Genomic DNA, 26,446 nt, shown 5'->3' on the forward strand with positions numbered 1-26,446 from the left:
TTTTGTCTATCATTCATCGTCACCCATCTCTGCAACGAGAGGAGCCCAATTTTGGTTTCCTATATAAGGACCAGCAATAGGGGGAGGGGAGTCCCTCAAAGCCACTCTCTCTCTCTCTTTCTCTCTCTCTCTTTTATTTTAGCCCCTTTCTTTCAGATTTAACCATGGGATTACTTCTCCCTGTTAGAACTGTAGTTTTCGTAACTCAGCCCTAATGCCAGAGTGCCATGTGGCCTCAGAATGGACAGCACACATCCTTGTAGCAACTTCCTCGGAACCCTGGAGGGTGGAGGAGAGAAGAGGGGTGGGGAGGGAAAATGTGAGCCCTCCCCGGAGTGGGGGTACAACTCTTCTCACATCCCTTATGAGTGAGCTTCTCCAGGCACATCTCTGGCCAAAACGGGGGAGCTGAACCCAAACCCTTGCCTTGTGGGAAGTGGAGATTTGGTCCCTTTCAGCTTTTGTTCAAAGTCTCCTATAAAAGGGAGCCGCCCTGTCCCACCCGGGACTTCAGGGAAGCTGTGCCCTCCCCAGAAATGACAAATGGAAAAGACAGAACGGACTCCAGCCAGGCCAGGATACAGTCTCTGGAAAGAGGTTGTTTTTGTCTCCAGTGCCATAGAAAACACATCCTCTTAACTTATTAAGTAGGGAAACAGCACGATCACACACGCTGGAGGTTACCAAGGTGAACAGAGTCCAAGATTAAAATCTGCCAGCCCAGTGGTGCATGGAAGCATGGAAGGCCCAAAGAGGAAATCTAGTTCACTGTTGGTAAATTTTTTTGGATGCTGTTTATGTTTGAACTTTTCTCTGTTTTCCTGTAGAAACTTCCGTACCCTCTTCCTGTGTCCCTACAAAAGGCCTGGACAATGCAGTCCCAGCACCGCTGTAGGACATGGGCAGGGCCCCACCTTCCTCCTTCCTGCAGGGATATCCTTTCCTATAGAAGAGGTAAGAATGTAAGGTTCATGTGAAAATGTTATTATATTCCTTATCTCAGTCATTTCGTGATTTGCTGTTTGGCGACAATAAGTCAGCCTGGCCACATTCACAATAGAGGTGGCCCCAGTTCCTAGTTTTGGCTCGTGCTGTTTTCTCAGCTGAAGAGGGCAAACGGCTGTTAAAAATGCTGCTTGTTTTCCAGGATCTTATCAAGAGTTCACGTCTAAGGCCAGAAAGAGAAGGGAGGGCTCCATTTTTTTTTCTCTCTCCTCATTGTTTCCAACTGATTTGGCAGGAAATGGGAGTCCTCTACCTGTCCCTCCTGGGAGTAAAATTGATTTGATTTCATTTTTCAGATGTATCCGTTACCACCAGGAGTTGGGGACATTTCTGCTCTCCCCAAAGCAAATGTGCCCTGCATTTACACAAATGACATCTTTCAAAATTGGAAACGAGTCAAATTTAAATGGGGAGCTTTGGGATTGGTGATTGCCATAAATTGCCTCAGAGAATCTCAGCTTTGTTTTATCTTCTAATTCACCCCTTTGTAAAGTGCCTTTTGGGGCTGTGGACTTTGGCTGACTTCAGCAAGTTTGTGTGTGTGTGTGTGTGTGTGTGTGTGTGTGTGTGTTGTATAGCATCATTGGCATAGACACTCAGAGAATCGAAATCCTTCACACAGGGTTTCACATAAATTAGGGCAGTTCACATTAACAGCTGCCTAGGAGCATATGTTACAGATGGGCAATGCAGAACTCAGGAGAAGGTGAGTCAGTTTCTCAAGAATCATAGTGTATCTGTGGTTGACCCAGTATTTTCCATTTAACCGAGTTCAGCCAATTCAGTCAATTGGGACAAGAATCAAGGTCCACCTAGGTGCTTCATCTCATATAAAATCAACCTCAGACGATTACATTTTGAAGGGCTGGGTTGTTTTAGTATCTCTAGATAAAGTTTAAATATAGGAATTATATAAACCACAGTTTTCCATAAACAGAAGGATCTTTCCTTTCAATGTCAACACTTCACCTCAAAGCTAAGACACAGAACCTGGACAGTTACTAGATGGAATCATAAAACAATCCATCCTTAACTACCCTCAAGACTACAAGAACTGGAAAAAGCAACTTTATTCTGCTCTAGTGGGATCTTGGTTTTCCCGGGCTACATCATCCTCAATCCAGGACCCTGCCTCTGATCCAAGAATCTCTATCCCCACCCAGTCTCGTTATGGAATTTCAGCTCCTCACGTGCACTGCTCATGCTGGCGGTCGTTTGTGGCTCTTCTGCTGTTTGAGGATGTTTCCAGTCAGGGAGAAACCCTCCAGACTCTCTCCTACCACATGTGGGTCCTAGGTGGCCCATGGAGTGGCTGCTGCTCCCACACCTGCCTGCTCCCCCACCTCCTTGGCTGTGTTTGATCAGAGCCATACTTACCCTCTGTGTTCATCCTGGGGTACCCAACTGCTGCTTCACATACAGATGTCTGATAGATCTGCCAAGAGCCACCCCAGATAGTTTTTCCATCCAAGCGAGACAACCAACTTTAGACCAGCCTCTAAGGGATTACATTTGTGGGAGAAAAATATTTGACATCCTTGTATTGTATTAACCAATGCTTTCCCTCAATCCCAACATTTCCTTTCTCTCCTTGGTGCTTCCCCCATGCCCCTAACTCTCTTTGAAGCAGTTGGGCAATTCTGTGCTGACTGCCTCAGAGAAAGGATGTTACAATGGAAAACAGCCGGGAAAAGACTCTTCCTGACTTTTGAGTTTCAAAAGCTTAGGCCATTAGGGAAATGGAAAAGACCCACAGAAAGGACAAAACATTTGGCAGCAATGTCATGAGTGAGAACAATCCCTCACTAGCCCCACTCCCTGAGCTTCAAGAGTTGGAGAGAGCCAGAGGGGAGAGAAAAAAATTGGTGAAGTCTGGGACAAGAGGGCCAGATCTGAAGGGGCCACATGCTCATGAACAGAAACAGCATCCACAGTATACCCATAATCTACTCAGAACTCTCTGCATCACTCATGCCCACGGGCTATACCAGTTGACATCCGGTGAGGATTTCTCACTGACTGTTTAGCAGGAATAACAGCCGTCTGTGCTCCCAGCTTGGCTATGATGTCACAGTTGGACTTACCCCATGTGATCAACCCAGCAAACAATATCTTAGGGCACCAGTAGGCCCCCAACAAGAATGGTGGGGCCCTTGGGCACCTGGCAAGTTATTGCAGTAGGAGGAAAAGTCCCTGTGTCTACAATTAAAAGCTGAATGAAATCAGCTCAAGATTTTCCCAGATCAAAAATCATGGTTAAGCCTCACCTCTGTCCAAGCTCTCCTAATTATATGATTCCTCTAATCTTCTTAAGGGAACTACATTGCTCTTGTACGCTGAAGATCTTTGAACTGTTTCCCACAGAGGTGGTCCAGTGATCTATTTGAGTGATTCTACCTTGTGTTGCAATTCTAGCCTCTGACAAACACTTGACCTTGATTTTGACTGTAGGTAATTGCCTGGCTTTCCAGGTTCTCATGCTTGTCTTCATAGAACCCTGCTCTCCTCAGCTCCCAGGACAAGAGGGTTTGTGCAGCTTTAATGTCTCCAACTTCACTAGAGTGTCAGTCTCAACACACCAGCCACCCTCCTTCTCATGGGCTCATCGGTCACATCAATCACACACCTAGGCATTCTCTAACTCTGAAGACAATCAACCTCTGTCCCATCTTCTCTAAGATTGAGTGAGTTACAGATAAAATGGAGTCTTCAGAGCCACGCCATAAATACCAGAAGGTGGAGGTTGTGCCTGGGATGAGTCAATGTATGAGATCAATGGAACTAGGTTGAGCGTGTGGCTGGTCTGGATCACTTCTCATCAACATGGGGTCCCTTCTTCACTCTCTTTTCTCCCATGTGACTGGTACCTTTAGACCATCCTGAGGACAGTCTCATTCTCTTCCTCACTCAGGGAAGGGTAGTAGGGTTGCTCCAGACCCTAAGGAAAGGCTTCTCTTTTAGTCTAGAGGTAAGTTCCTGAGGGTCACAAAGTGGGCCCGAGAGCCAAGTGCCAGCAGTTGAAGTTTTAAACTAGAGAAGGAAGGGTATAGGGACACCAGGTGAGTCCTCAATGCTAAAGTTCTCTGATGATGTCTACACTGAAAGATGACAATGGAAAACGTAGAAGTGTCACTTCTGATTTATGGCACATACTTAGCACATTGTTTATTTTCATCTTTGCTTTTTCCTTTGCCCACCCTGCTTCACAGAGGTGTTGTGAGGCCTAATGTTAATAAAGTGTTGTACAGGTCTCAGATACAAGTTATAAAGAAATACAGGAATGAGCACCATCACTGTCCCTAATTAGCCTGACGCCCAGGGAGTATTAACTAGATTTAAAGGTTAAAGGTATAGGAATATTAGTGGGTGTTTCAAAAGCTATCACATCGGGGGAGGGGGGATGTACCATAAAAGGTGATTTTTTTCATGGTGAATTTATAAAAGCATTCAGAGGGAAAAAAAATGGAGAGGAGCAAACATCAGGGATTATTAGGAGTGACCATGAAAGCAGACTAGTTAGTAAAAACAAAGCAGGTCCTCAACCAAGGTGACAGCATGACTGATTTTTATGTTAAGATTTTCACATCAGGTCTATTAAAGGAACTGTTGGCTCCATGAGTGTTTATTGGATTGAATACTAGCTGAATTAATGGGGCATTGGGTGGGGGGGGGGGGTGAAAATTTTTTATTAAAATACAGAGGTTTTGTGGTAAATTATGGTAGCTATGGGTTTGCAGTTGGGAGTGGGGGATGCTTAAGAATATTCCTTCTACCAATTGCCCTAGCAATCATATCCATCCTAGGAGGTTCACTACCTCACTTCTGATCTTTGGTGACCTTGGGGCAAGTTATTTAAGCCTTTTGTGTCTTGGTTTCCTCATTTGTAACAAGGAAATACTGAATAAATACCCTTATAGTGTCACTCTGAAGAAACATCAGTTAACATATGGAAAGCACTGGCACATGGAAAGTTACACTAAAGGGCTTACTACCCTTGTGATGATTTTCATCATTATAACTTCACTCTTGTCCTTGGAAACATCTTGAACAGGGAATCAGTTGGAAACCGAATGTGCCCATATAAGCCCCAGAGAAGGTCTAAGGACCTAGGGAAGAGAAAATTGACAAGACAAGATACCAAGTGGAAGGAGAGTGGATCTGCCATGATGATTTTCTTGAACAGGTTTTCACACATTCTAAACGCTTTTACAGGCTGTTCTACCTCATCCAAAGCCATTCTCAAAATAATATTTGGCCTCATAGAACCAGACTGTTCCAAGCATATTCAAGGCTCGTCTTTAGCCCAATATTTTGAAGCAATGTTAGGTACCACAGTATCATTCGGTCCCTCTCTCTCCATTGTCATGGTATTTTCTGAGAAGGATATTTTAGATAATGGAAAGGAGATGGTTAGTGGTGATGATTTGTCAATTATTTTTAGCTCTCCTCCTGCAGGGCGTGTGATGGGATGGGATTATAGTTCTGGGCCCTTTGGGGCATTGGATAGGGTCAGGTGGCTACTTCTGGCCAGTGAGTTCAGAAAGGCAGTGAAATGGGTCACTTCCAGGCTGAAGCATTCAGCAGCAATGTAAGACTTACCAATCATCTCCTTCCCTCTGGCTTGGAAGTCAGCAATGCTGGAGATGGTGACTGTCCATCTGCCTGCATCCCTCAATGGCTCTGATAAATGACAGACAGAACCAACTCATTGCCACCCAACTTCCAACCAGTCCCTAGGGGACAGGGAGCATGAATGAGAAATCAAATTCTATTGTCAAAAGCCGCCATTTATGGGGTTATATGTTATGGCAGCATAACCCAATCTCTTGTGACTGATGCGGGTATCTTTAGTGTAAAAATCTACTTGCACACTAAACAGTGAACTACAATAGTGATAGTCTATTCTGACTATGGTCCCCAGGTAAACCTTTGAAAAACGCATCTTGTGTTATGAGATTCATCCTTTGGCCTGGTTTAAAATCCCAGCTCCTTGGCTCTGCTCCTCTAATCTGACATTCTTTTCCACGGCTTTAGTTAATGAAACCTTCTTCTCAAATCAGACCACACTTCTCACCATGGACCCTCAACAAGCCGTATTTATTCCTACCTCCCAGAGTACTCACACTATTTACTTCACAAGAACAGCTACTGGTCTCTGCCTTCTTAAATCCTATTCTTCGATTGTAATTGTCACTATCTTTCCAGATAGCAAGGGAGAAATTACTGTGAAACTCTGGAACATGATTATTGCGTTATTATTAGCAAACACAGATCAACACATAAAATACAAGAGGGCCATGGGAGGACCAATGACAATGAGATGGACCAAGGATTATGATGTGCAACTGAGGTCCTTGCATGTCAGTACGGATATTATCTAGTCACCAAAGCATCATACCCAGGACTCTATCTTGCAGCTGTACTATCACAAGTGTACAAAGTTGCACTTCTTTTTTTAAATTTATTTTTAATTTTTTAGAAGTTTATTTATTTTTGAGAGGGGGAGAGAGTGTACACAGGGAAGAGGCAGAGAGAGGGGGAGAAAGAGAGAATCCCAAGTAGGCTCTGCACCACCAGCATGGATCCCAGGGTGGGGCTCAAACTCATGAGATAATGGCCTGAGCTCAAGTCAGATGCTTAACCGACTGAGCCACCCAGATGTCCCCAACATTGCACTTCTGAGATATTTGCTGCACGGTATTTATCCTGGTGAGAAGCTGGGAAAGCCTCAGTGGCCACCAATATGACACAGACTAATTATCGCAGATCTGTAAAGGGATATGCTGGGCAAGTGTTAAAAGGAGTGAAGTAAAAGACTATGTATTGACATAGACGGATAAGCATGATATACGGTTATGTAGAAAAAGCAGCTTGGAGAATAGTACACGTGGTATGATTTGGTTTATGTTGTTAAATATATTTTATATTCATAAAACCTCTGGAAGGATATTCACTAAACCAATAGCAGGGGCTGTGTCTGTGAGGTAAGGCTGCTGGTGTGGAGTGAGGAACTCCACTTTTTACTGTATTCCTGGAATTCTTATAAGAAGCATATATTACTTTCATGATAAACATTGTAATACTATTGTTCATTGAGCACTTACTATATGTCAGGTTGCCACTAAGTTCATGTGATAATCCTCAGGATAAAACATCATGAAGAAGTACTTTTATTATCCTTACCCCATAGACAAGAAAGCTGAAGGACAGGGAAGTCAAGCAATTTGCCCAGAGTTGGTAAGTGTGAAAATTGGAATCTGAATGCGGGTGGCTTAGCTACGTGATGTGTACTCTTCATCACTGCCCTATAATCAGAATAAATAATAACAATTTTTTAAGGCCCATTTCTCCTTTCAGGACACAGTTCAATTCTCATTTCTGTGATGCCACCTCCAATCACATTAGGCAATTCATTCATTCAACACACATTTAGTAAACATATGTCAAGGGGCCTGTTTGGGAACCTGCAAAGAATACAAGTCAAATAGGTCACAATCCTTGCCATCCAAGAGCTTATGAGGAAGATAGAGAGAGCTTTAAAACTGGAATGGGGGTGCTATAAGACAGCGACAAGGTCCTATGAGTTCAGAGAAGAGGGAACCAGAGTCAAGCCTGAAGGCAAGAAGGGCTTGAAGGAAAGCCACTCATCTGTTTGGCTGAAGTGAAGGCAGTAATAGACAAGGCTGCCCAGATGGGAGAGAGACAACCTGCTGCGGGGTGTGGCTTCCGTTTGGTAGGAAATGAGATCCTGTGAGAAAAATTTTATTAGGCCAGTGATAGGCTCACCAGAGCAACCTAATGATACCAGTAAACATTTATTAAGTGCTGGACAGGATGCTAGGTACTTTTGCGTATACTACCTCATTTCATCTTCAAAACAAGCTTAGAGGAAGATATGGATACTTTCCCAATTTTACAAGGAGCTGAACCAACTGGCTATTTAGGCAGCGCAGCTGGGAAATAAGCCCAAGCAGTCTGGGTATGAGGTCTGTATCTCTAACCATTTTATCACACTACTTTTTTGGAGAAATATCTGTGGTGCTACCACACAGGGTGGCTCGGGGAGGAGAGAAACTTAAAGGGCAGGAACGTTGATTAGGAGCCTGTCGCAAAACTCCAGTCCACCCTCCCCAAATCTGACAGCATTTGTTCCCAAAGTACCACTTGGCCCTTCATCCTATTGTGAGCTTTACACAGGCGTGTTAATATTCTCAAGCGCGTAGGAAACATCAAGAAGCGTATTGTTGCTATCATGCGTGTAACGTATAAACAGACCTGCACACGTGTATCATGTACAAGGGTTTGAGTGAATAGTTTCTAATATTCTGTCATTTTCTGATTCCATAGGGAGATCTTGATAGTAGAGTAATGAACTACAGTGCATGGCACTTGATGGTTTTACACTTTCCTACAGAGAGCCGTTCTAGTTCTGACCTTTATTTATTTATTTATTTATTTATTTATTTATTTTTATTTTTTTAGTTCTGACCTTTAGAACAAACCTCTGAGGCAGGTAGAACAAGTACTACTTTTTAGAGAGGAGTAAGCAGATTAGGTGAGCTTAAGTGCCCAAAGTCACAGAGCTCCTAAGCACCAGCATTTGGGCTCAAATCTAGGTATTCAATTTCAAGTCTGGTGGGTTTTTTTGTGATGTTTTTTTTACAGTTAAAGAAAATCCCATGATTCCCTATGACAGTGCTCTCTTAAAAGTGCAACCTAACCTTCACGTTAAACTCTGTTTCCAGGGGCGCCTGGGTGGCTCAGTCGGTTAAGCAGCCGACATCGGCTCAGGTCATGATCTCGCGGTCCGTGAGTTCGAGCCCCGCGTCGGTCTCTGTGCTGACAGCTCAGAGCCTGGAGCCTGTTTCAGATTCTGTGTCTCCCTCTCTCTGACCCTCCCCCGTTCATGCTCTGTCTCTCTCTGTCTCAAAAAATAAATAAACGTTTAAAACAAAACAAAACAAAACTGTTTCCAAAACTTAACAGAAGTCCATGGGGGAGGGGAAGGAAAAAAAAAGAGGTTATAGAGGGAGAGAGCCAAAGCATAAGAGACTCTTAAAAACTGAGAACAAACTGAGGGTTGATGGCGGGGGGGGAGGGGGGATGATGGGTATTGAGGAGGGCACCTTTTGGGATGAGCACTGGGTGTTGTATGGAAACCAATTTGACAATAAATTTCATATTAAAAAAATAAACTGTTTCCAAGAATCTCAAAGTTTCAGAAATTGCCATCATCTTTTCACATTGAAAGGGGTGCTTTCTGGGTGGGTACAATGTATTGGGGCACAATGTATGGGTGCATCGAGCCGGAGCGATCAGGAGCGGGAGTGCAGACCCTGGTGCGGAGCTCCCACTGCCCACAGTATTATTTTAGGCTGCAGCTTCCTGCACCTTCATTGCAAGGTCGCATTAAGTTTGCTGCCCTTGCGTTCATCCATAAACACTTTGATGTGGATGGACTTGGGTATGAAGTCACACTCTCTGACTCACTTCTACTTCAAAGCAACCAATTATGAATGAACTCACCAAGTATGTCAAAAAACTGGAAATAATTGACAATTCCCTGCTAACTTTTGCAAGAAACCCTTCTGGATGTGATTACATGAAATACTGTTTGTGGAAGTGTCCAGCACAGGGCCAGGCCCACACGAGTCTTTCAGTAACCAATCATTTCTGAGCACAGTGGCCAGATACAGTGGCCAGAGAAGGTCTCAATGACAAGATGTCTTTCGTTTAAGGGCCAGCCTTCCAAGTTGCTACAGGAATTTGGGCAGCAGCGCACATGGGCATAGCCTGTGAGGGACTGAACGAAGGTAATGTGGCTGGAATGTGGTTAAGAGGGAGAGGGCTAAGATGGAATTCTAGAAAGGAGGTGGCAGCCAGATCATGAAAGGTTATTACAGGTTGGGGAAAAGAGAGTGGGTTATATTCAAGTGTGAATAGGGTGGTTAAGGCAGAATGGCTTGAACTATCATACTGGTATGAGCTAACTCTAGCTGTTGGGTGGAAAATGGAGTATTAGGGGGACATGTCTTAGTTCAGGCTGCTAGCACAAAATACCATAGACTGGGTATCTTAACAGATGTTTATTCTTTCAATAAGCCTCTTCCAGAGGCTGGGAAGTCCAAGATAAAGGTGACAGCAGATTCAGTTCTTGGTGGCCCACTTCCTAGCTAACAGACCTGGCTTGTCATGCCCTCACATAACAACACAGAGAGTGAGCTCTGGACTGTCTTCCTCTTCTTATAAGGACACTAATTCTATCTCAAGGGCTCCACCCCCATGATCTCATCTAACCCTAATCACCTCCCAAAAGTCCCATCTCCAAACACCATCACGCCTTCAAGGTCAGGGCTTCAAGGTGTGCCTTTTGGGGAGACAAACATTCAGCCCATAACAGGCAGGTGGAAATGAGAGGCACCTGCTACAGAGGTCTGGGTGAGAGGTGGGGAGCCTAGACCAGGATGGGTGAAACTAGGTGGCAATATTAGATCCAACTTGTCCTTTGGAGCTGGAGCTGATGGGGCAGCCCTGAATAAATGTTTCCACACAGGGCTACTTTTCCTTTCCTCCCTTCCTCCCTTGAAACCTCCCCATTTCATTTCATTTGTTGAGCTTTGGCATAAGGTATTTCTTAGGTAATTTACATCTTTTTTTTTTTTTTTTTTTAGTGCACAGAGGATAATTGTATCCAAAGACAAGTCAATTCAAGTTGATCTAACAAAACTTTGTTGAGTGTGAAAAACATACAATTTCTTCACATCCGATGCTCTTTCTACTCATTTCAATTCAACAGTGGGTTGTGATCAGTGGTGATGAGCTGTATCTATGATCGGTTCTGGAAGTTCAGATGAAAAAGACACAGATGTAGTCCTCAATAGTCTCACAGTTCAATAACGGAGAAATATGGGCAAGGAAATAAAATACAATACAGGAGACAAGTGAAACACAGAAGCATGTAAGATACAGGACACTGAAACTGTGCAGGGGGAGAGAGCAACCATCTGAAGGAGGACTAGGAGAAAGCTTTCTGGAGCAGGTGACTGCTGGCCTGAGTATCAAGGAAGGACAGTCCCCTGGTGGACAAGGAGGGTGTCCTGGGTCTGGGAACAGCACAGGCAGATGTATGCAGGAGCGAAACAGTAGGGTTTATTTGGGGGAACCGCAGGCCGCTCAGTATTGCTGAAGCAAACATAACAACAGAAGGACACAGGCTGTCAACACAAGTCGGACCCAGATCACCGAGGGCCTCATTTATTATGAGCCCCGTACTATTTTCTGTTAGTGATGCAGAGTCAGAGAAACATTTCACACCGGGAGAGACCATCAGATTTCATTCAACTCTATGCATTTGCCGAGTGTATCTTTAAAACACACACAGACACATCATTTGAGAATATTTGCAAAGGTGTGTGAATGAGACTTTAAAAACATGTGGCTTCAAGGAAATTATATAATTTGGAAAGGGCAGAGAATGAGGAGAGGAAAAATTCCAGCGGCTCAAGGAGAGATTCTCGGCCCCTTTCCAGCCCCTGGGAAAAGTCCGACGCGGGAAAAGCAGCCCGTCTGTTATGTCTGCAGGCGTCTGAGGCGAGCCCTGCTTCTCCACAGAACGGGGCGATTCATGCAGAATGTAAAGATGAGAGGTGCCCATTTTCCAGGGGCTGAAGTGCCAATTCCAGTTGCAGTAAGAAAGTGACAGGAGCCGGGAGGCCCAGTTGTGCCAAGGTACACATTTTCAGTGGGCACACCATTAAGGCATCTAGTAAAAAATCCTAATTGTGCTCAGAGGACTTTCATAGGCCTTGGCAACCTGGGCACGGGTATGGAATGTGTAGCTTCCAGGCCTGGCTGAGTGGTGCCGCACAGCATCTCAGAGGGTCTCAAGGGGTGGCATAAAAGTCTGCACCAATGCACGAAATCAAAATTAACTTGAATTCCTTTGGTATCTTTTTTTAAGATGCCACATAAAACTTGGGGAAGGTGGTGCTGCAGACTGCAGACTCAGAGGACGACATCACTCTGCCGTTCCCACTGTGCGGAACCAACTGGGAATGTCAACGTTTCGATGCGGAAAAATCCCCCTGAGGCTTCCAAATGTTGTTGGCTTTTTGGCTTGCTTATAGAAACCATAGGGGTGCAGCCTGGTCTTTGTAGTTGGTAGAGAAGTAAAACTGGGCTCAGGGAATGGCTAGGAAATGAAATGGGAATTGTTATGTTATTTGGAATGAAAATACTTGAACATTCTCGATCGTCGGCTGCTACAAAAATCTTATAATTCTGATTGCCCAGTAGGATAGCAGCTAGCTCCATTGCTATTTGAACTTAAAGTTGGGTTACCCACATTTCAAGTGCTCAAGAGCCATATGTAGCTAATGACTACCAAACTGTGCAGATTGAGAACACTTCCATTGTGGCAGAAAGTTCTATCGGACAATGCTGTCAGATACCAGCTTCAGGGTGCTTTTCCCTCAGGCCACAGACTCTAAGTGCAGCTTCATATATGGTAGTTGTGATAAGAATGATAATTACATTAATAATAATAATGACGGTTCACATTGTTGAGCTCTCATTCTATGGGGCGCTGTGCTAGAGTCTTTCCATGTCTGCCAGGTTAATCCATTAAGAGGATTTTTTTTCCTCATTGCTTTTTCCCCCTCCCTATCCCAAAATTCGCGAGAAAAGTGGCCATTGGTCTCTTGCATAAGAAGAGATTAGTGTTGCAGAGCCAAAAGCCAAAATCAGCTAAAGACAACGTATCTGCTTCTTTTGCAAGAAAGCTAAGTAAGTGTGTGGAGGAGATTGTGCTAGGTCTCCTGGGAGGGGAGAAGAGAGAAGGGAGGAAAAGGGGAGAATGGGGCAAGTCCCCCAGACTGAAAAGAGGATAAAGGTCAGAAAGTCTTTTTGGTGGTGAAAACAAAGCCCCACTCCCTGGAGCTAAGCTACCTCTAAGATTCCCAGAGGGGAATGGCCGTCTGTGTCTCTATAGAGGCTGGTCCCAGGCTCTAAGTTCCCAGCCCTTACCAAAGCCTCTGTGTCACAAGCATGACACACAGACCCTGGAATCACTGAGCTTTAAGGGACCTCCAGCTGGACCACAACTAGTCCATTTGGTGCCTTTGTGCTTACTAGAAAAAGATACTCTCTAGGGGCACCTGGGTGGCTCAGTAGATTAAGTGTTCAACTTCCGCTCAGGTCATGATCTCGCAGTTACTGAGTTGGAGCCCCATGTCAGGCTCTGTGCTGACAGCTCAGAGCCTGGAGCCTCCTTCGAATTCTGTCTCCCTCTCTCTCTGCCCCTCCTCTACTCGTGCTCTGTTTCTGTCTCTCTCAAAAACAAATATTGGAAAAGTTAAAAAAAGAAGAGAAAAAGGCACTCTCTCCTTCATATAAAATAAGTTATCGTGAGGTTAGTATGGTACTGATATGGGCTGAATTGTTCCCTCCTACCCTCTGCCTGTTGAAGCCCTAACCTCTAGTACCTCAGAATGTCTGCATCTGGAGACAGAGCCTTCAAAGAGGTGATTAAGTTAAAATGAGGCTGTAAGTGGGACCTCATCCAGTCTGACTGATGTCCTTATAAGAAGAGGAAATTCAGACTCACAAAAAGACAACAGGAATCCACGTGCACAGAAAGACCTTGAGACAGGGCAGCAAGGCGGAGGCCATGTGCAAGGCAAGGAGTGAGACCCCAGAGGAAACGGACACCGCCAGACCTTGATCTTGGACTTCCAGCCTCCAGAACAGTGAGAAAATACATTTCTGATGTTTGAGCCACCCACCCTGTTATGTACCTTGTGATGGCAGCCCCAGAAGACCAAGACAAGTACGATGCGATCTGAACAGCTCTCCCTGGTTAGGCTGCAGCCCAGACTCATGCTCACACACCAAGACTCTTCTGTGCACGTCCACGGTGTACATCTGGACATGGGCTGCTGGTCGGTGAAGAGAGCCTGTCAGGTTTAGGGGGAGGGACGCCTAGGACACGCAGCCCTCGGAGGGCCTCCAAGGACTGTGGGTGGGGAAAAGGAGCAACTTCTAGAATGAGGTGGGGCAGGGCATGGCCCCACATGCCAGCAAGCACGTGTGCACCTGAGCTACCGTGCGTGTTCATCACCACGTGCGCCTTACTGCTTCAGGACTTGGCAGGGAGGCTGGAATCTTCCTGTCCACCCACCCACTCCCCTAACCTTTAGTCCCTGCTGTGAGTGGCACTCTTAGATGAGACGCTGTGGTGTGGTGCACCGCCTGACCTGCAGATGGGATCGGACCATGACAAAATCTCAGCAACAGCAGGGAGAAGCTGGAGGCCAAAGACTGCAGTCCCACGTTCTCACGAGACCCTAGAACAGAGAATTGCCACAGTATTTCCTACCAACCCAACGGGAGGGGAGCTTGGAGGCAAAGTTGATTTCCTTCAACAAAAATAGATTACCTGGCCATTCTTCAACACTTAACTTTGTGAAATAAGGTTCATGCTTTATGTATGATTCAGAAACAGGGTTCCAGCGAGAAATTGGCGGCATGCTCAAATGGAGTAACTACAGAGGGATGAATGGGATGATTTGCAAAGATGAGGCACGGTTAGGAGAAACCAGGAAGAGACGATGAGGCAACTTGGAGCTAGCCATAAGCTGGAGTGGTTACTCCTAACACCTGATGGGTGTGCAGAGGAAGCAGTTTCTGGAAGGGCTGAAGGTCATGGAAGGGGTCACATGGCAGGAGCTGTGGCCATTGGTGGAGCTGAGCAGCCATTGTCCACCAGAAGCCCAGCAAGCAAAGAGATGTGTCGGGGGAATAAGTCCCCCAACCCTATTTTCCCACCCTCCGATCTCTACCATAAGAGTCCTCACAGCAGAGCCCAGCCAGAAGCCCAGAACAGGGTGAGAAGGATGGAGAGAGAAACTAGGAGAACAAATAAGATAAGGCAACACAGCTTCTAAACATGCATCATTTAATCTAGCCCTCCAGTGACCCCCTGGTTAGACCCAATTATTATCCCTACTTATAGATATAAAAGTTTAGGCTTAGGGAAGAGGTTCAGAGGTCTTGTCTCACTAGATCTAGAGCATAAGCTCCATAGAGGCAGTGTCCATATTTGTCTTATATCCAGTTATATTCCCAGTGCCTAGAAAAGTGCCTGGAATATAGTAGGTGCTGGCTGCATGTTTGATGAATGGCCAAATGAGTGAACTTCTTCAAGAGCACACAAATACCATGTGGTGGTGCAGGATTTGAACCCACACTATCTGATGGCAAGGCTCACAGACCTAAGGATCACATCAGTGTTCCTAAACCAAGGTCTGTAGATCCTTGTAAGTCTAAGAGTTTGCCAAGATAATTCTAAAATTTTGTGATTTTGTATATTCATTTCAACGACAGCTTTAAGAAGTATATATTAGCATATCCTGGATCACCTGGATGATCACCTATCCTATAAACAGACACTGTTGTGAGATTTCAGTGCCCAGGTCTGTGTTCGCATTCACTGTCATATTGGCACAAAGTGGCACCATTGTAATGATCTTGGGCTAATGAGAAAGGAACATGAGTGAACTTAATTCCTAAGTGATTCATAAGTAATGGCTGTGAAAGCTGAATGACATTGTGGAATACCGTACAAACAAGAAAAAGAGGGGCAGGGTGCACACTAAAGAATTGGCACCAGGGGCCAGAGCTACTGTATCTTCATGGTCAGTGATTTAGGTTAATGCAAACATCATCTCTCACACTAATGTTGTTACTCTGAATTGTACTGCTTATGCAGCAGTTTGGTTTTTAAAAATTCAGCTTGTTTTATAGTTGCATAGGAGTTTAAATATAATTTTACACTTATTTATTTGGGGCAAAATAGAATTTAAATTAGCTCTTAGGTGTTTTGTTTTTCCCTTAAAATATACCCAGGCATTAGACAAGTACAGGAAATGCTCGTGCTGTAGGCTACAAACCATGGCATGAATTGCTTTCAGCAGGAACCTAACAGAGGCACCCCAGACTAATTAGGGATGTCCGGGAAAAGGGAAAAATCTTGATGTTCACCCCAGAGTTGGAAATACTTAGTATTTATTGAGAACCTCCTAGTCACTACACTGAGTTTTTTACATGTGCTAGAGACTGAATTGTGTCTCCCCAAAATCATATGTTGAAGACCTAATATGATGGCATTTGGAGATCAGGACTCTGAGAGGTAATTAGGTTTGGATGAGGTCAGGAGTGTGGCCCCTCATGATGAAATTAATGCCCTTACAGGACAAAACACCAGAGAGCTTGCTCCCTTGGCCCCCTCTCTCTTAACCTCTCTCTCTGTGTGTGCGGATACGGCAAGAAGGAAGTTGTCTGCAATCCAGGAAGAGAATCCTCACTGGCACCTTGATCTTGGACTTACCAACCTCCAGAACTGTGAGGAATTTAAGGCACCCAGTCTATGGCATTTTGTTACAACAACCTGAGCTAGTACAAGTATCATCTCAAATCCTCCTAACAATTTTGCAATGTAAATATTATGTCCCCATTTCACAGATGAGGAAGCTGAGGGTCAGGGGGATGTGTAACTTGCCCAAAGAACACGACTAGAAAGAGGAGAACAAGGATTCGTTTATAAAGGTTTGTGAGTAAAGGTTTATGGATTTTTTTGAAAAGCTCTCTGTCTTCTAAGCCCACATTAATAGGTGACAAGTGTTAGTCCTACCATCTACGATGAATGTCATACTCTTCATACTGACAGAAGTACTTCCTAGTTCCACATGGAGACTATCTAAAAATATCCTCAACTTTGTACTGATAGATATGTGGACCATTTGTTACTAATGTGGGTATCAACTAGGGTGAACCTGATGGTTCGGCTTTAATTATTTTAGAATTTTGAGCGTATTTGAGCCTAACTTCTCTTCCTATTGAAAAGCATTCGCGCATGAACAGAAAGTGTCGTCTAGTCACACGGAGAAAACTTGGAAGAAGAAGGGCTATAGGAGCTCTTGCCATTGCTATTCTAACCCCTAGTGATTCTCCAAACGCCCGCGGCTCATCCAGACTGACAGACAGCATAATGGGTCAACTTCACAGACGGAAGCAATTAATGAAACAACCCCTTGCAGGTATATAGTGCTTCAGAGTCTGCAAAGAAAATTCACACATGTCAACTCACATAAATGGAGTCTCAACATTTTAAATAGTTTGTGGAGGGTTTGAGCCCAGATCTTCAGAGTGATTCAAAATCTGGTGCTCATTGTTGCTATTGGTTTCCCCACTTCGGTGGAGCATGGACCGCTCAGAAGCCATCATGTGCTTGCAAAGGAATCTATACCAGCATATGCTTGAACTACTAGGAATATAAATTCCATTTCTGGAAGGGCAGGGCTTCTCCAGGTGGCTAAAAGCCAGGGCTCTGACTGCTACATTCAAATCCCAGCTCTTCTGTTAGCTAGCTGCGTGACTTGGTGCAAGCACCTATCTGTGCTCATTTCCTCATTTAAAATAATGTATAATAGGGGCGCCTGGGTGGCGCAGTCGGTTAAGCGTCCGACTTCAGCCAGGTCACGATCTCGCGGTCCGTGAGTTCGAGCCCCGCGTCGGGCTCTGGGCTGATGGCTCGGAGCCTGTTTCCGATTCTGTGTCTCCCTCTCTCTCTGCCCCTCCCCCGTTCATGCTCTGTCTCTCTCTGTCCCAAAAATAAATAAAAAATGTTGAAAAAAAATTTTTAAATAATGTATAATATATGGTATGCAATAATTTACGATAAATTAATGGTATCTACATTATAGTGTTTTAGGAGTAAATTAATGAATACATACAAACTTTTAACGTAATGCTTAAAGCAATGAGAACATAGAAAGTACTCAGTATATGCTAACTATAACTATTATTATTCACCACTGAGTTAGTCGGCACCCAGGTTAGTGCCTGATAAACAGTGTACCCTTTAAACACTTATTGGATGGGGGCGCCTGGGTGGCGCAGTCGGTTAAGCGTCCGACTTCAGCCAGGTCACGATCTCGCGGTCCGTGAGTTCGAGCCCCGCGTCAGGCTCTGGGCAGATGGCTCGGAGCGTGGAGCCTGTTTCCGATTCTGTGTCTCCCTCTGTCTCTGCCCCTCCCCCGTTCATGCTCTGTCTCTCTCTGTCCCAAAAATAAATAAAAAACGTTGAAAAAAAATTAAAAAAAAAAAAAACACTTATTGGATGAATTAAATACATATTTCAACCGAGGATTCCCAAAATAGCATGGAGAGGGAATTCTTAAGACAGTTTGTTTTAAAAAGTAAAAAGAAAATACCTCCCTGTGACAGTGACATCTATCCTTGAATCGACAACATTTCTAGGTGACTTCAAATATCCAGAAGAAAATTAGTTTCAAATCACTTTGGCTTTTAGAAAATAATTTCACATCGGTGGTTAGCACAACTGGATGACATCCAAGAGACACTTATGAAATATTTGTTGTTGATGATAAATACGTTATTTGGGGTCTGTTTGGGGCAGGAACAAAGGAGGAAAGAGGATCAGTTTCTAGAAGATAATTTCTGCAGAGACTTGGCAAAAGGAACACAGAGGGCTGATCTCGACATAACTGATACTGCATGAACGTTTCTTGTTGAGCATCAGTCCTCATATTAGCAAAGGTAAGCTCTATCCTGAGAACGGAATTTCAAGAGACTTTCTTTGTCCTTTCCCAGATCCAGGACCACTGTTTTTCTGCAGTAACTTGAGAACCAGGAGATTGGAAGTAGAGGTGTGTTTTCACCCAGGCGAGCGGCACAGGCTGGGCACACAGTGTGTCTGCACAGCACTGTATGATAGTTTACCCAGAAAACCCTCAAGCTGCACCTTTCATGATTCAGAAGAGATCATAACTCTGGCCAGCCAGTGATCATGGGTGCAAGCTGCCAGTCAGCAGGCTGATGGTATGTGAGCAACTCTTCTAATATCAAGAAATATTGCAGCTCGGGGAGTTTTTGTTTTCTGGAATGCTATTTCCCTCTTTGTGATCAACTTTGCTCCGCTGTTCTTGTTAGATCTTTTTGACTTTTATAAATTTACTTAGAAAATTACATTCTCAGAGCAACTGGAGCTCCTTCTTCCAGGATGGATTTGACCCTCCTGCCTTCCCCCACTGGGAATTTTCCCTGAGACAGGTTTGCAAAAAAAGCACTTGGGGTCTTTTCAACACACGGTGACTGTTCACAAGGCACAATTGTTTGTCTTCAACTTGGAATTCATCTCCACTGAGCCAGGAACAAAATCAAGGCGACAGAGGCTTTAAAATTCAGACAGGAAGTTCTGCCCTTTTGACCTGGGAAACCAAGAGGAAAGTGAGGAGGAAGACGATAAAGAAAAACACCAGGAGGAGGTCTGATAGCTGCACCTCTTATAGACCTTCTATGTTTTCCCCACAAAATTGTTTAAGGTAGAGGTGGTCTTTTAAATGATTATTGATGAGCATCAAGTGAGCCAGGAGACGCCCCCACCCGCTCCCATCCAGGCAGGCTCTTGGTTTTAAAACCCCTTTGCGCGGATATAACTAAGGCAAGTAGTTCTAAGAGCTGGGGGAAAAAAAAACTCAGAAAAGAGCTGGGTCCTGTAGCCCTTCCAACACAGAAGTAATTCCACACTTCAGGCTCCCATTTCCCACCTTTTCCCTCTCCCTCCGCACATTCGCAACTTCTCCCTTCTGGTGTGGCCACTCTTGCCATGTATCTATTCCTTGCTGGCTTGAGCCTGCCCCCTCCTGCAATTCTTGTCCTTCCTCCTCCCTCTGCTCTACCCCAGCCATCTCCTCCAAATCAACTGAGCTTTATTTAAACCATTTTTTTTAAATTTTTTTAACGTTTATTTATTTTTGAGACAGAGAGAGACAGAGCATGAACAGGGGAGGGGCAGAGAGAGAGGGAGACACAGAATCTGAAACAGGCTCCAGGCTCCGAGCGGTCAGCACAGAGCCCGACGCGGGGCTCGAACTCACAGACCGTGAGATCATGACCTGAGCCGAAGTCGGACGCTTAACCGACTGAGCCACCCAGGTACCCCTATTTAAACCATTTTTTTAAAAACGTTTATTCATTTCTGAGAGAGAGACACAGAGCGCGAGCAGGGGAGAGGCAGAGGGAGAGGGAGACATAGAGTCAGAAGCAGGTTCCAGGCTCTGAGCTGTCAGCACAGAGCCTGATGTGGGGCTCAAACTCACAAACCATGAGATCATGAACCTGAGCTGAAGTCGGACACTTAACTGACTGGGCCACCCAGGCGCCCCTATTTAAACCATTTTTGTTCCACTTCTTTCATTTCTACCATTTGTCCTCAGTGGGATTTTGAGAAACAACATGTCCTCCCTGTGTGTAGCATCAGAGGCTACTTTACAAGTTGTGGTTTGGTAGGCTCACCAGTCACACATCTAGGGAAATATGCCATTGACGCCTGGGATAAACTAGGCTAAAATGAAATCCATTGCCTCCCCACCTACTTCTTTTCGACCCACCTCTATGGCTGGTCTGGCCCTCTTTCTCCTCACCTGCCTGGGTGCCCCCAAACCAGATCTCTCTCCCCCTTCCTCTAAGGCCTATTGATATCACTGCAACACCTTTTAAATGTTATTCTTCCTTTCTGTTCTCATTGCTCTGCTTCAAGACCTGATCATCCCTCACCCAAACTGTTTTCATACCTCCTAATCCTGCTCCAGTACCTTTAGCTCCTTCCTGTCCCCACCAGACTCAACTCTGCAAAACACAGATCTTATGACACCACTTCCCTTGTTCAAAAATCTTCAGGGGTGCCCTGTTCCTAAGGGCAAGTCCGTATTCTACAGCCAGACATTCAAGGCTCCTCAGCATCTGACTCAAACCTACTTTTCTAGTCCCATCTCCCAGCACATGCCAGGTCCTTGGTCACCATGCGGTGAATAAAAAATGTTTTATCTTAAGAAGTTTTGTCCCATGATTGTATCAGCTGGGGTTCACAACCAGGGCTCCAAACTGAAAATACATAGGCTCCTGACTGCCCTTAGTGTTAATCTGGGTCATTGTCAGGTCCCTAACTCTAACTAGCTGTGTGACCTTCAGCCAGCTCTCACTTCTTCAGACCTAGGTTCCTTCAATAATACCATGAGGCCCAGATGACTTCCAAATTTACTACTTCCGATATTAAAGATGATGGATAAGATGTGCAGACCCTCTAGGCCAGATTTCATGGGCTGTGGTACCCTGCTGCATTGTTCAGGTACTAACTCTGGTCTCTCAGTTCTTTCTGTCTGAAACCATCATCCCATTCAGGGATGAGATCAGACCCTGGAAGAACTGACTCATACCACAGCCTCAGACAAGTCAGATTTGTACCATAAAGCTCCTTCATGAATATGCAGTTGTAAGAAAACTTCCATATGCCCTTCAGAACACCTTCTCCCTAGATTAATGGTATATGCATATTAATTATCACCTAGATGTTTTTCCCTTGGTAAGTAAAATTAGTTACCCGGAGATTGGTTGGGCATACGGATTCAGAATAAGAAAGGCTCGTAGTCTAGAGTCTAGTGTTTGCAGGTTGTGATAGGGCCTGATGAATTCCTTTTGTTTCAAGTGTCTGCTAGGAGCATTTGATTGCAAGCAACAGAAGCTGACCTTGGTTGCAAAGAGCAAGAAAGAGGATAATTGGGATGATCCTGAGTAGCTAAGGGGAGTCTTCCCTGACCATGCAGTCTGAAGTAGCCTCCCCAGCTGGTCTCCATCACATCATCCTACTTCTTTCTTTCATTACTTGTCCAGTGTGCAATTATCTTGTTTACTTGTTTGTCCTTGGCCTTCCTCATTAGACTGCTTGATCCATGAGGGCAGGGACATTGTTATTGTTCGTAGGTCTAGCTCCAGAACCTAGGACAGTGCCCAGCATACATGGTATGCGTGGAAAGATTGTGGGATGAATAAATAAGTAGAAAGTGCTGAAAAATAAAGCCCTAGGAATGGCTGGAGATGGGATGACCAGTAGCAGGAAACTCTGAACTTTTTTTGTAGGTATTACCATGAATGACTTAATTCCAACTGCATCTGTCTCTCTGTGTTTCTGCTCCAGGTTCACCTGCCTAGAATAGAGAATTCAGTTGGCCAAACTAGGACCACATGCCCACCCTAAAGGCCATGATGTTGGAGTTCTGGGATTGTCTGCAGAGCAGAGCCTCACATGGAAGACAGAAGAGCAGATCCTGAAAGAAATGGTTACCAGGCAGACATCCATTGCATTAGACCACAGTGATCCTTTTTCTTAGAGACCTGTCAGTTGACATGGCAATTCTGCTCCCTAAAGATACCTCCATAACAGCTTATCTGCCAAGTGATAACTTTCCTTGTCTCCATGGGCTCCACTTAGGTAGGTCTTACCTACTCAAAAGACTCATGTGCCCAGAGGAGACAGACACACTCACTCTGTTAAAGTGATCTAGGTACTCTCTGCGTAGCATGTCCCAGAACATCTTTTTGTACATTTGTTTCTTATTGTTTAGTTCATGAATAAAACATGCATCTAGTTTACATTTAAAAATGTATGCTTTCACTTAACCCAAAGTCCTTGTTTTATGTAAACCCACATTTGGATTACTTTGTTGTGGCTAATACTGTTGGTTGTCTACCCAACAGCCACTTAGGGCTGCAATTCACCCAGTCCTGGGGATGAATCATGATGGAAGCCCCCTACGTCTTTGCCCATAATTGGACACGTAAACCTAAATCTGGGCCGTAAGAAATAATGCAAATTCTACGGAGGACTTCTGGAAAGATATTCCTCCCTGAGAGGGTCACATGGAGAAAAAGCGTTTCTTGTAACTTATAGCTTTTCCTCATTCTTCCTTCTTCATTTTTTTTTTCTTAAATAACAAACACTTTCTTCTTGATGAGGATGCTTTTAGGTAGAGATATGAAATTTGGAGCTGTGGCAGCCATCTTGCAAATATGAAGTGATGAATGTAAGAACAACATACGGAAAATGGTTCAGTAGAAGAAAGGAAAGGCCCGAGTCCTTGATTTCATTGTTGAAGCATTGAAATCAACCCTGGATTACTTAAGTAAATAATATGGGTGAAACCACTCTCTGTTGGGCCCACTGTACCTTGCCGTTGAAAGCATTCCTACCTGATAGACCTGTGGCAAACAGCTAACTTCTTGATCTTAATGCTAACTCCTTGGCTTTCTCACACTAGAGATGCTTCTGTTGCATAGTAGTGGGGGTTTTACTGATCATTAGCACAAGAGTAAGTCTGAGAAAGAGCCTAAAAGTTCATTGTGTTTTGATATAAACGCTCCTCACGATTTATATCCACTTCCTATAAAGTGATCATTATGAATATCTACCTGAAAGAATACTATGACTATTCATATATATATCTCATATATAAAATATGTTATCTAATTTTTTTTGTCACTTTCACATTACAATTTAGTAGACTCCGATCTGCTATGATTTCAGAACTTCTAGACAGAAGGGACTTAAAAGTGGCAATTAAATGGGAAGTGGGAGATGGGGTCTGGAAAGTGCATTTGCACTGTGACTATCCATATCATGAAACGGATGGAGCTAAGGCAGCCTCACAACACCCCCATCTGCACCTTGTTGCGAATATACCTTCCGTCTGTAAAGCCAACTGCTTAAGGATTTTGACTTCCCTCCTAGAAGTCGAGGTATCAGTTTTGAAGGTTTTATAGCATAGACCTTCAAGAGTGGAAACCTGATGGGGGCACCTGGGTGGCTCAGTTGATGGGGCATCTGACTTCAGCTCAGGTCATGATCTCGAGGTTCACGAGTTCAAGCCCCATATTGGGCTCTGTGCTGGCAGCTCAGAGCCTGGAGCTTGTTTCAGATCCTTTGTCTCCCTCTCTCTTTGCCCCTCCCCCGCTTGCACTCTGTCTCTCTCTCGCTCAAAAAATAAATAAACGTTTTAAAATTTTTCTTAGGTCTTAAAAAATAGATTGGAAACTTGATGGAATAATATGACTTTACGTCTGCATTGCCACTGGGTTATTACTAGCATTTCCCATAAAAAGAGATTCAGGCACACAGGGTTTAAATGGCTCTCAAAACACACAGCTAGCCAGCAAAACCAGTTCTACAACTTTGGTGTCCTGATCATTATTCTTCCCATTCCATCAAGTGGTTCTCAATTTAGGGATGCAGTCTTTACAATCTAAAACAGTGTGGCTAAAAAGAAATGTTCCTGGCCCATTAAAAGGAGCCTTTAGAAGAACATATCTTTTCCTACCAGAGAAGAGGAACAGAAAACCAGAGGGCTTGGGGAAAAGGGGGGGCCGTCCAATCCCTCAATGGATCTGGAAGGCTACTGATTAAATACCCACCTCTATGTTATCTCCATGTGTTCCTCCAGAATATTAACTGCCTTCTGTCCCGTGTTTGCCTAAATGATACAGACCAGTCTTAACTAGAACAGGTACACCAGGAGGAACTTTAGATCTTTGAGCAGAAAGGAGAAAGAGCGTGTATGCCGTGCATGTCTCTGGACAAGTGGTTTGGAGGAGACTGTTTCTAATTCCTCCATCCAAGTGTGATCTGAGAGAAGGGTTCTGTGTCCCGGAGAAAGGGAAGATAGTCTTCAGGAGCTGGTTTACAGACCCAGTGAGCACAGGGCTTCAAGTCAAAGTCAGCCCTGGGTTTTCCAAACCTAAAGTGAAACTGAGCTCCAGAAGAGACATAGGAAGTTAGGACAGGGCCAGAATGGGAGCAAAAGGAAAACTCATGTTGACAGACTGACTGACTGACTGAAAAGTTTTATACAGAAATGTGAGGAGAAGGAGATTCTGAGTTCTCAGCTCAGGAGCAGGGCCATGATGTAATCAGCCTAAGTGAGACATAGTGGCCTGGCGAACATGCCAAGAATGTGGGCTGAAGGGACCTGGGTTATTCCAGGTTGTCATGGTTTTTAGCCAAAAGTAATAGAGCCAGGCAGGGGAAGCAGGCGGCCTTATGCCTCAAGGATGTTCACACACACTCTGAGGTGCAGGACAAAGGAGTCTTGTTCATTCCCTTACTATGTTGAACCATGAGTAGAGCTAGCAGTAGAGTGTGGCCTTTAAAAGCATAAAATTTGGAATCAGACGGACTGGAGTTCGAATCCTGGCTCCTCCATTTACTTGCTACGTGGATTTGGCAAAGTGACTTAACCTCTCTGTGCCTCAAAATCTTGATCTGTAGGCTAATCGGAGTACCTCATTGATAAGTGGTATGAGAATGAAATAAAATGTGTTTTTTTAAGTTTTTTTTTTAAGTTTATTTATTTTGAGAGAGAGAGAGAGTGTGTGTGTGTGTGAGCAGTGGAGGGGCAGAGAGAGAGGGAGAGAGAGAATCCCAAGCAGGCTCTGGGCTGACAGTGCAGGGCTTGAACTTGCAAAGCGTGAGATCGTGACCTGAGCCGAAATCAAGAGTCCGACATTTAACTGACTGAGCTTACAGGAGCCCCAGTAAGATGTATTTTGAAAGGTGCTTAGGCTAGTACCTAAAGCAAGAACTCAATTTAACCTACTTTTTTTCAAAATAAAGTATATATTGAGGTAAACAGCAAAAGAATGAAAGCAGGAGAGTGGTAAGCACTGATTTTATATACATAATAAAATGCACCCGGGTCGCCTGGGTGGCTCAGTCAGTTAAGAGTCTGACTTCAGCTGAGGTCATGATCTCCCAGCTCATGGGTTCAAGCCCCACGTCAGGCTCTGTGCAGACAGCTCAGAGCCTGGAGCCTGCTTTAAGATGCTGTGCCTCCCTCTCTCTCTGCCCCTCCCTTGCTCACTCTCTGTCTTTCTCTCTCTTCAAGAATAAATAAAACATTAACAAAAATAAAAATAAAATAAATAAAATGCGCCCAATAAATGAATGGGAAAGAAGCAAAGACCAAGAACAGGTTCTGGATGGTCAGTGACCGCGAAGAAAGCAGATGTACTTGTCTTAGATATGTCCACTGAGGAAACCTTTGGTTTATATCAGACTCAGAAATTTTGAACCTCCTAACTACCACCTGGGAGGAAAAAAAAAAACAAAAAACAAAAAACCTATGACACAGATTTTCAAGTAAGGGCTCTGGTGTGCAGATAATTTCTTTCTTTATAAAAACAACATTGTAACATTTTGAAGACCGCTGCAGAAAGGGCTGCCCCACTTCCTGCATGACCCAGGGCCAGTTATTAAACTGCCTTGTACCTTCCTTTCCTCATCGACAGTAAAGTAGGGGACAATAAGAGTACCAACTGCACAGGGTTATAGTGAGGATCTTATAGTTAACACGCGTAAGGTTCTTGGGGAAAAAAGCAGGCGCAGAGTCTTAGCCTGTTTATACCACGCCACAAAAGCCATCCCCGGAGTGGGCAAACATTACCAACGCACCCACTGTCCTATTATCTAAAAGCAGCCACGTTTAATATTTTGTGTGTCGTTTTTCTCCTGCCATTTTTCCACGCACACAGTCGT

At 44.4% G+C, this 26,446-nt stretch overlaps 1 long non-coding RNA gene across 2 annotated transcripts; it reads left to right on the forward strand.

Annotated features, from left to right (window-relative positions):
* The first annotated feature begins 761 nt into the window (after positions 1-761).
* On the forward strand, positions 762-23,023 carry LOC131519052 (uncharacterized). 2 transcript variants are annotated; one of them, XR_009265432.1, is made up of 4 exons: positions 762-967; positions 16,334-16,404; positions 18,676-18,903; positions 22,058-23,023. It is a non-coding gene; the product is annotated as an uncharacterized LOC131519052 (long non-coding RNA). The 2 variants fall into 2 exon arrangements; XR_009265431.1 differs by lacking the exon at positions 16,334-16,404 and having other exon boundaries at positions 764-954; positions 22,058-23,022.
* Positions 23,024-26,446: the final 3,423 nt, after the last annotated feature.

Source organism: Neofelis nebulosa, chromosome 8 (assembly GCF_028018385.1).
Source record: "Neofelis nebulosa isolate mNeoNeb1 chromosome 8, mNeoNeb1.pri, whole genome shotgun sequence".
In the NCBI taxonomy this organism is placed as follows: domain Eukaryota; kingdom Metazoa; phylum Chordata; class Mammalia; order Carnivora; family Felidae; genus Neofelis; species Neofelis nebulosa.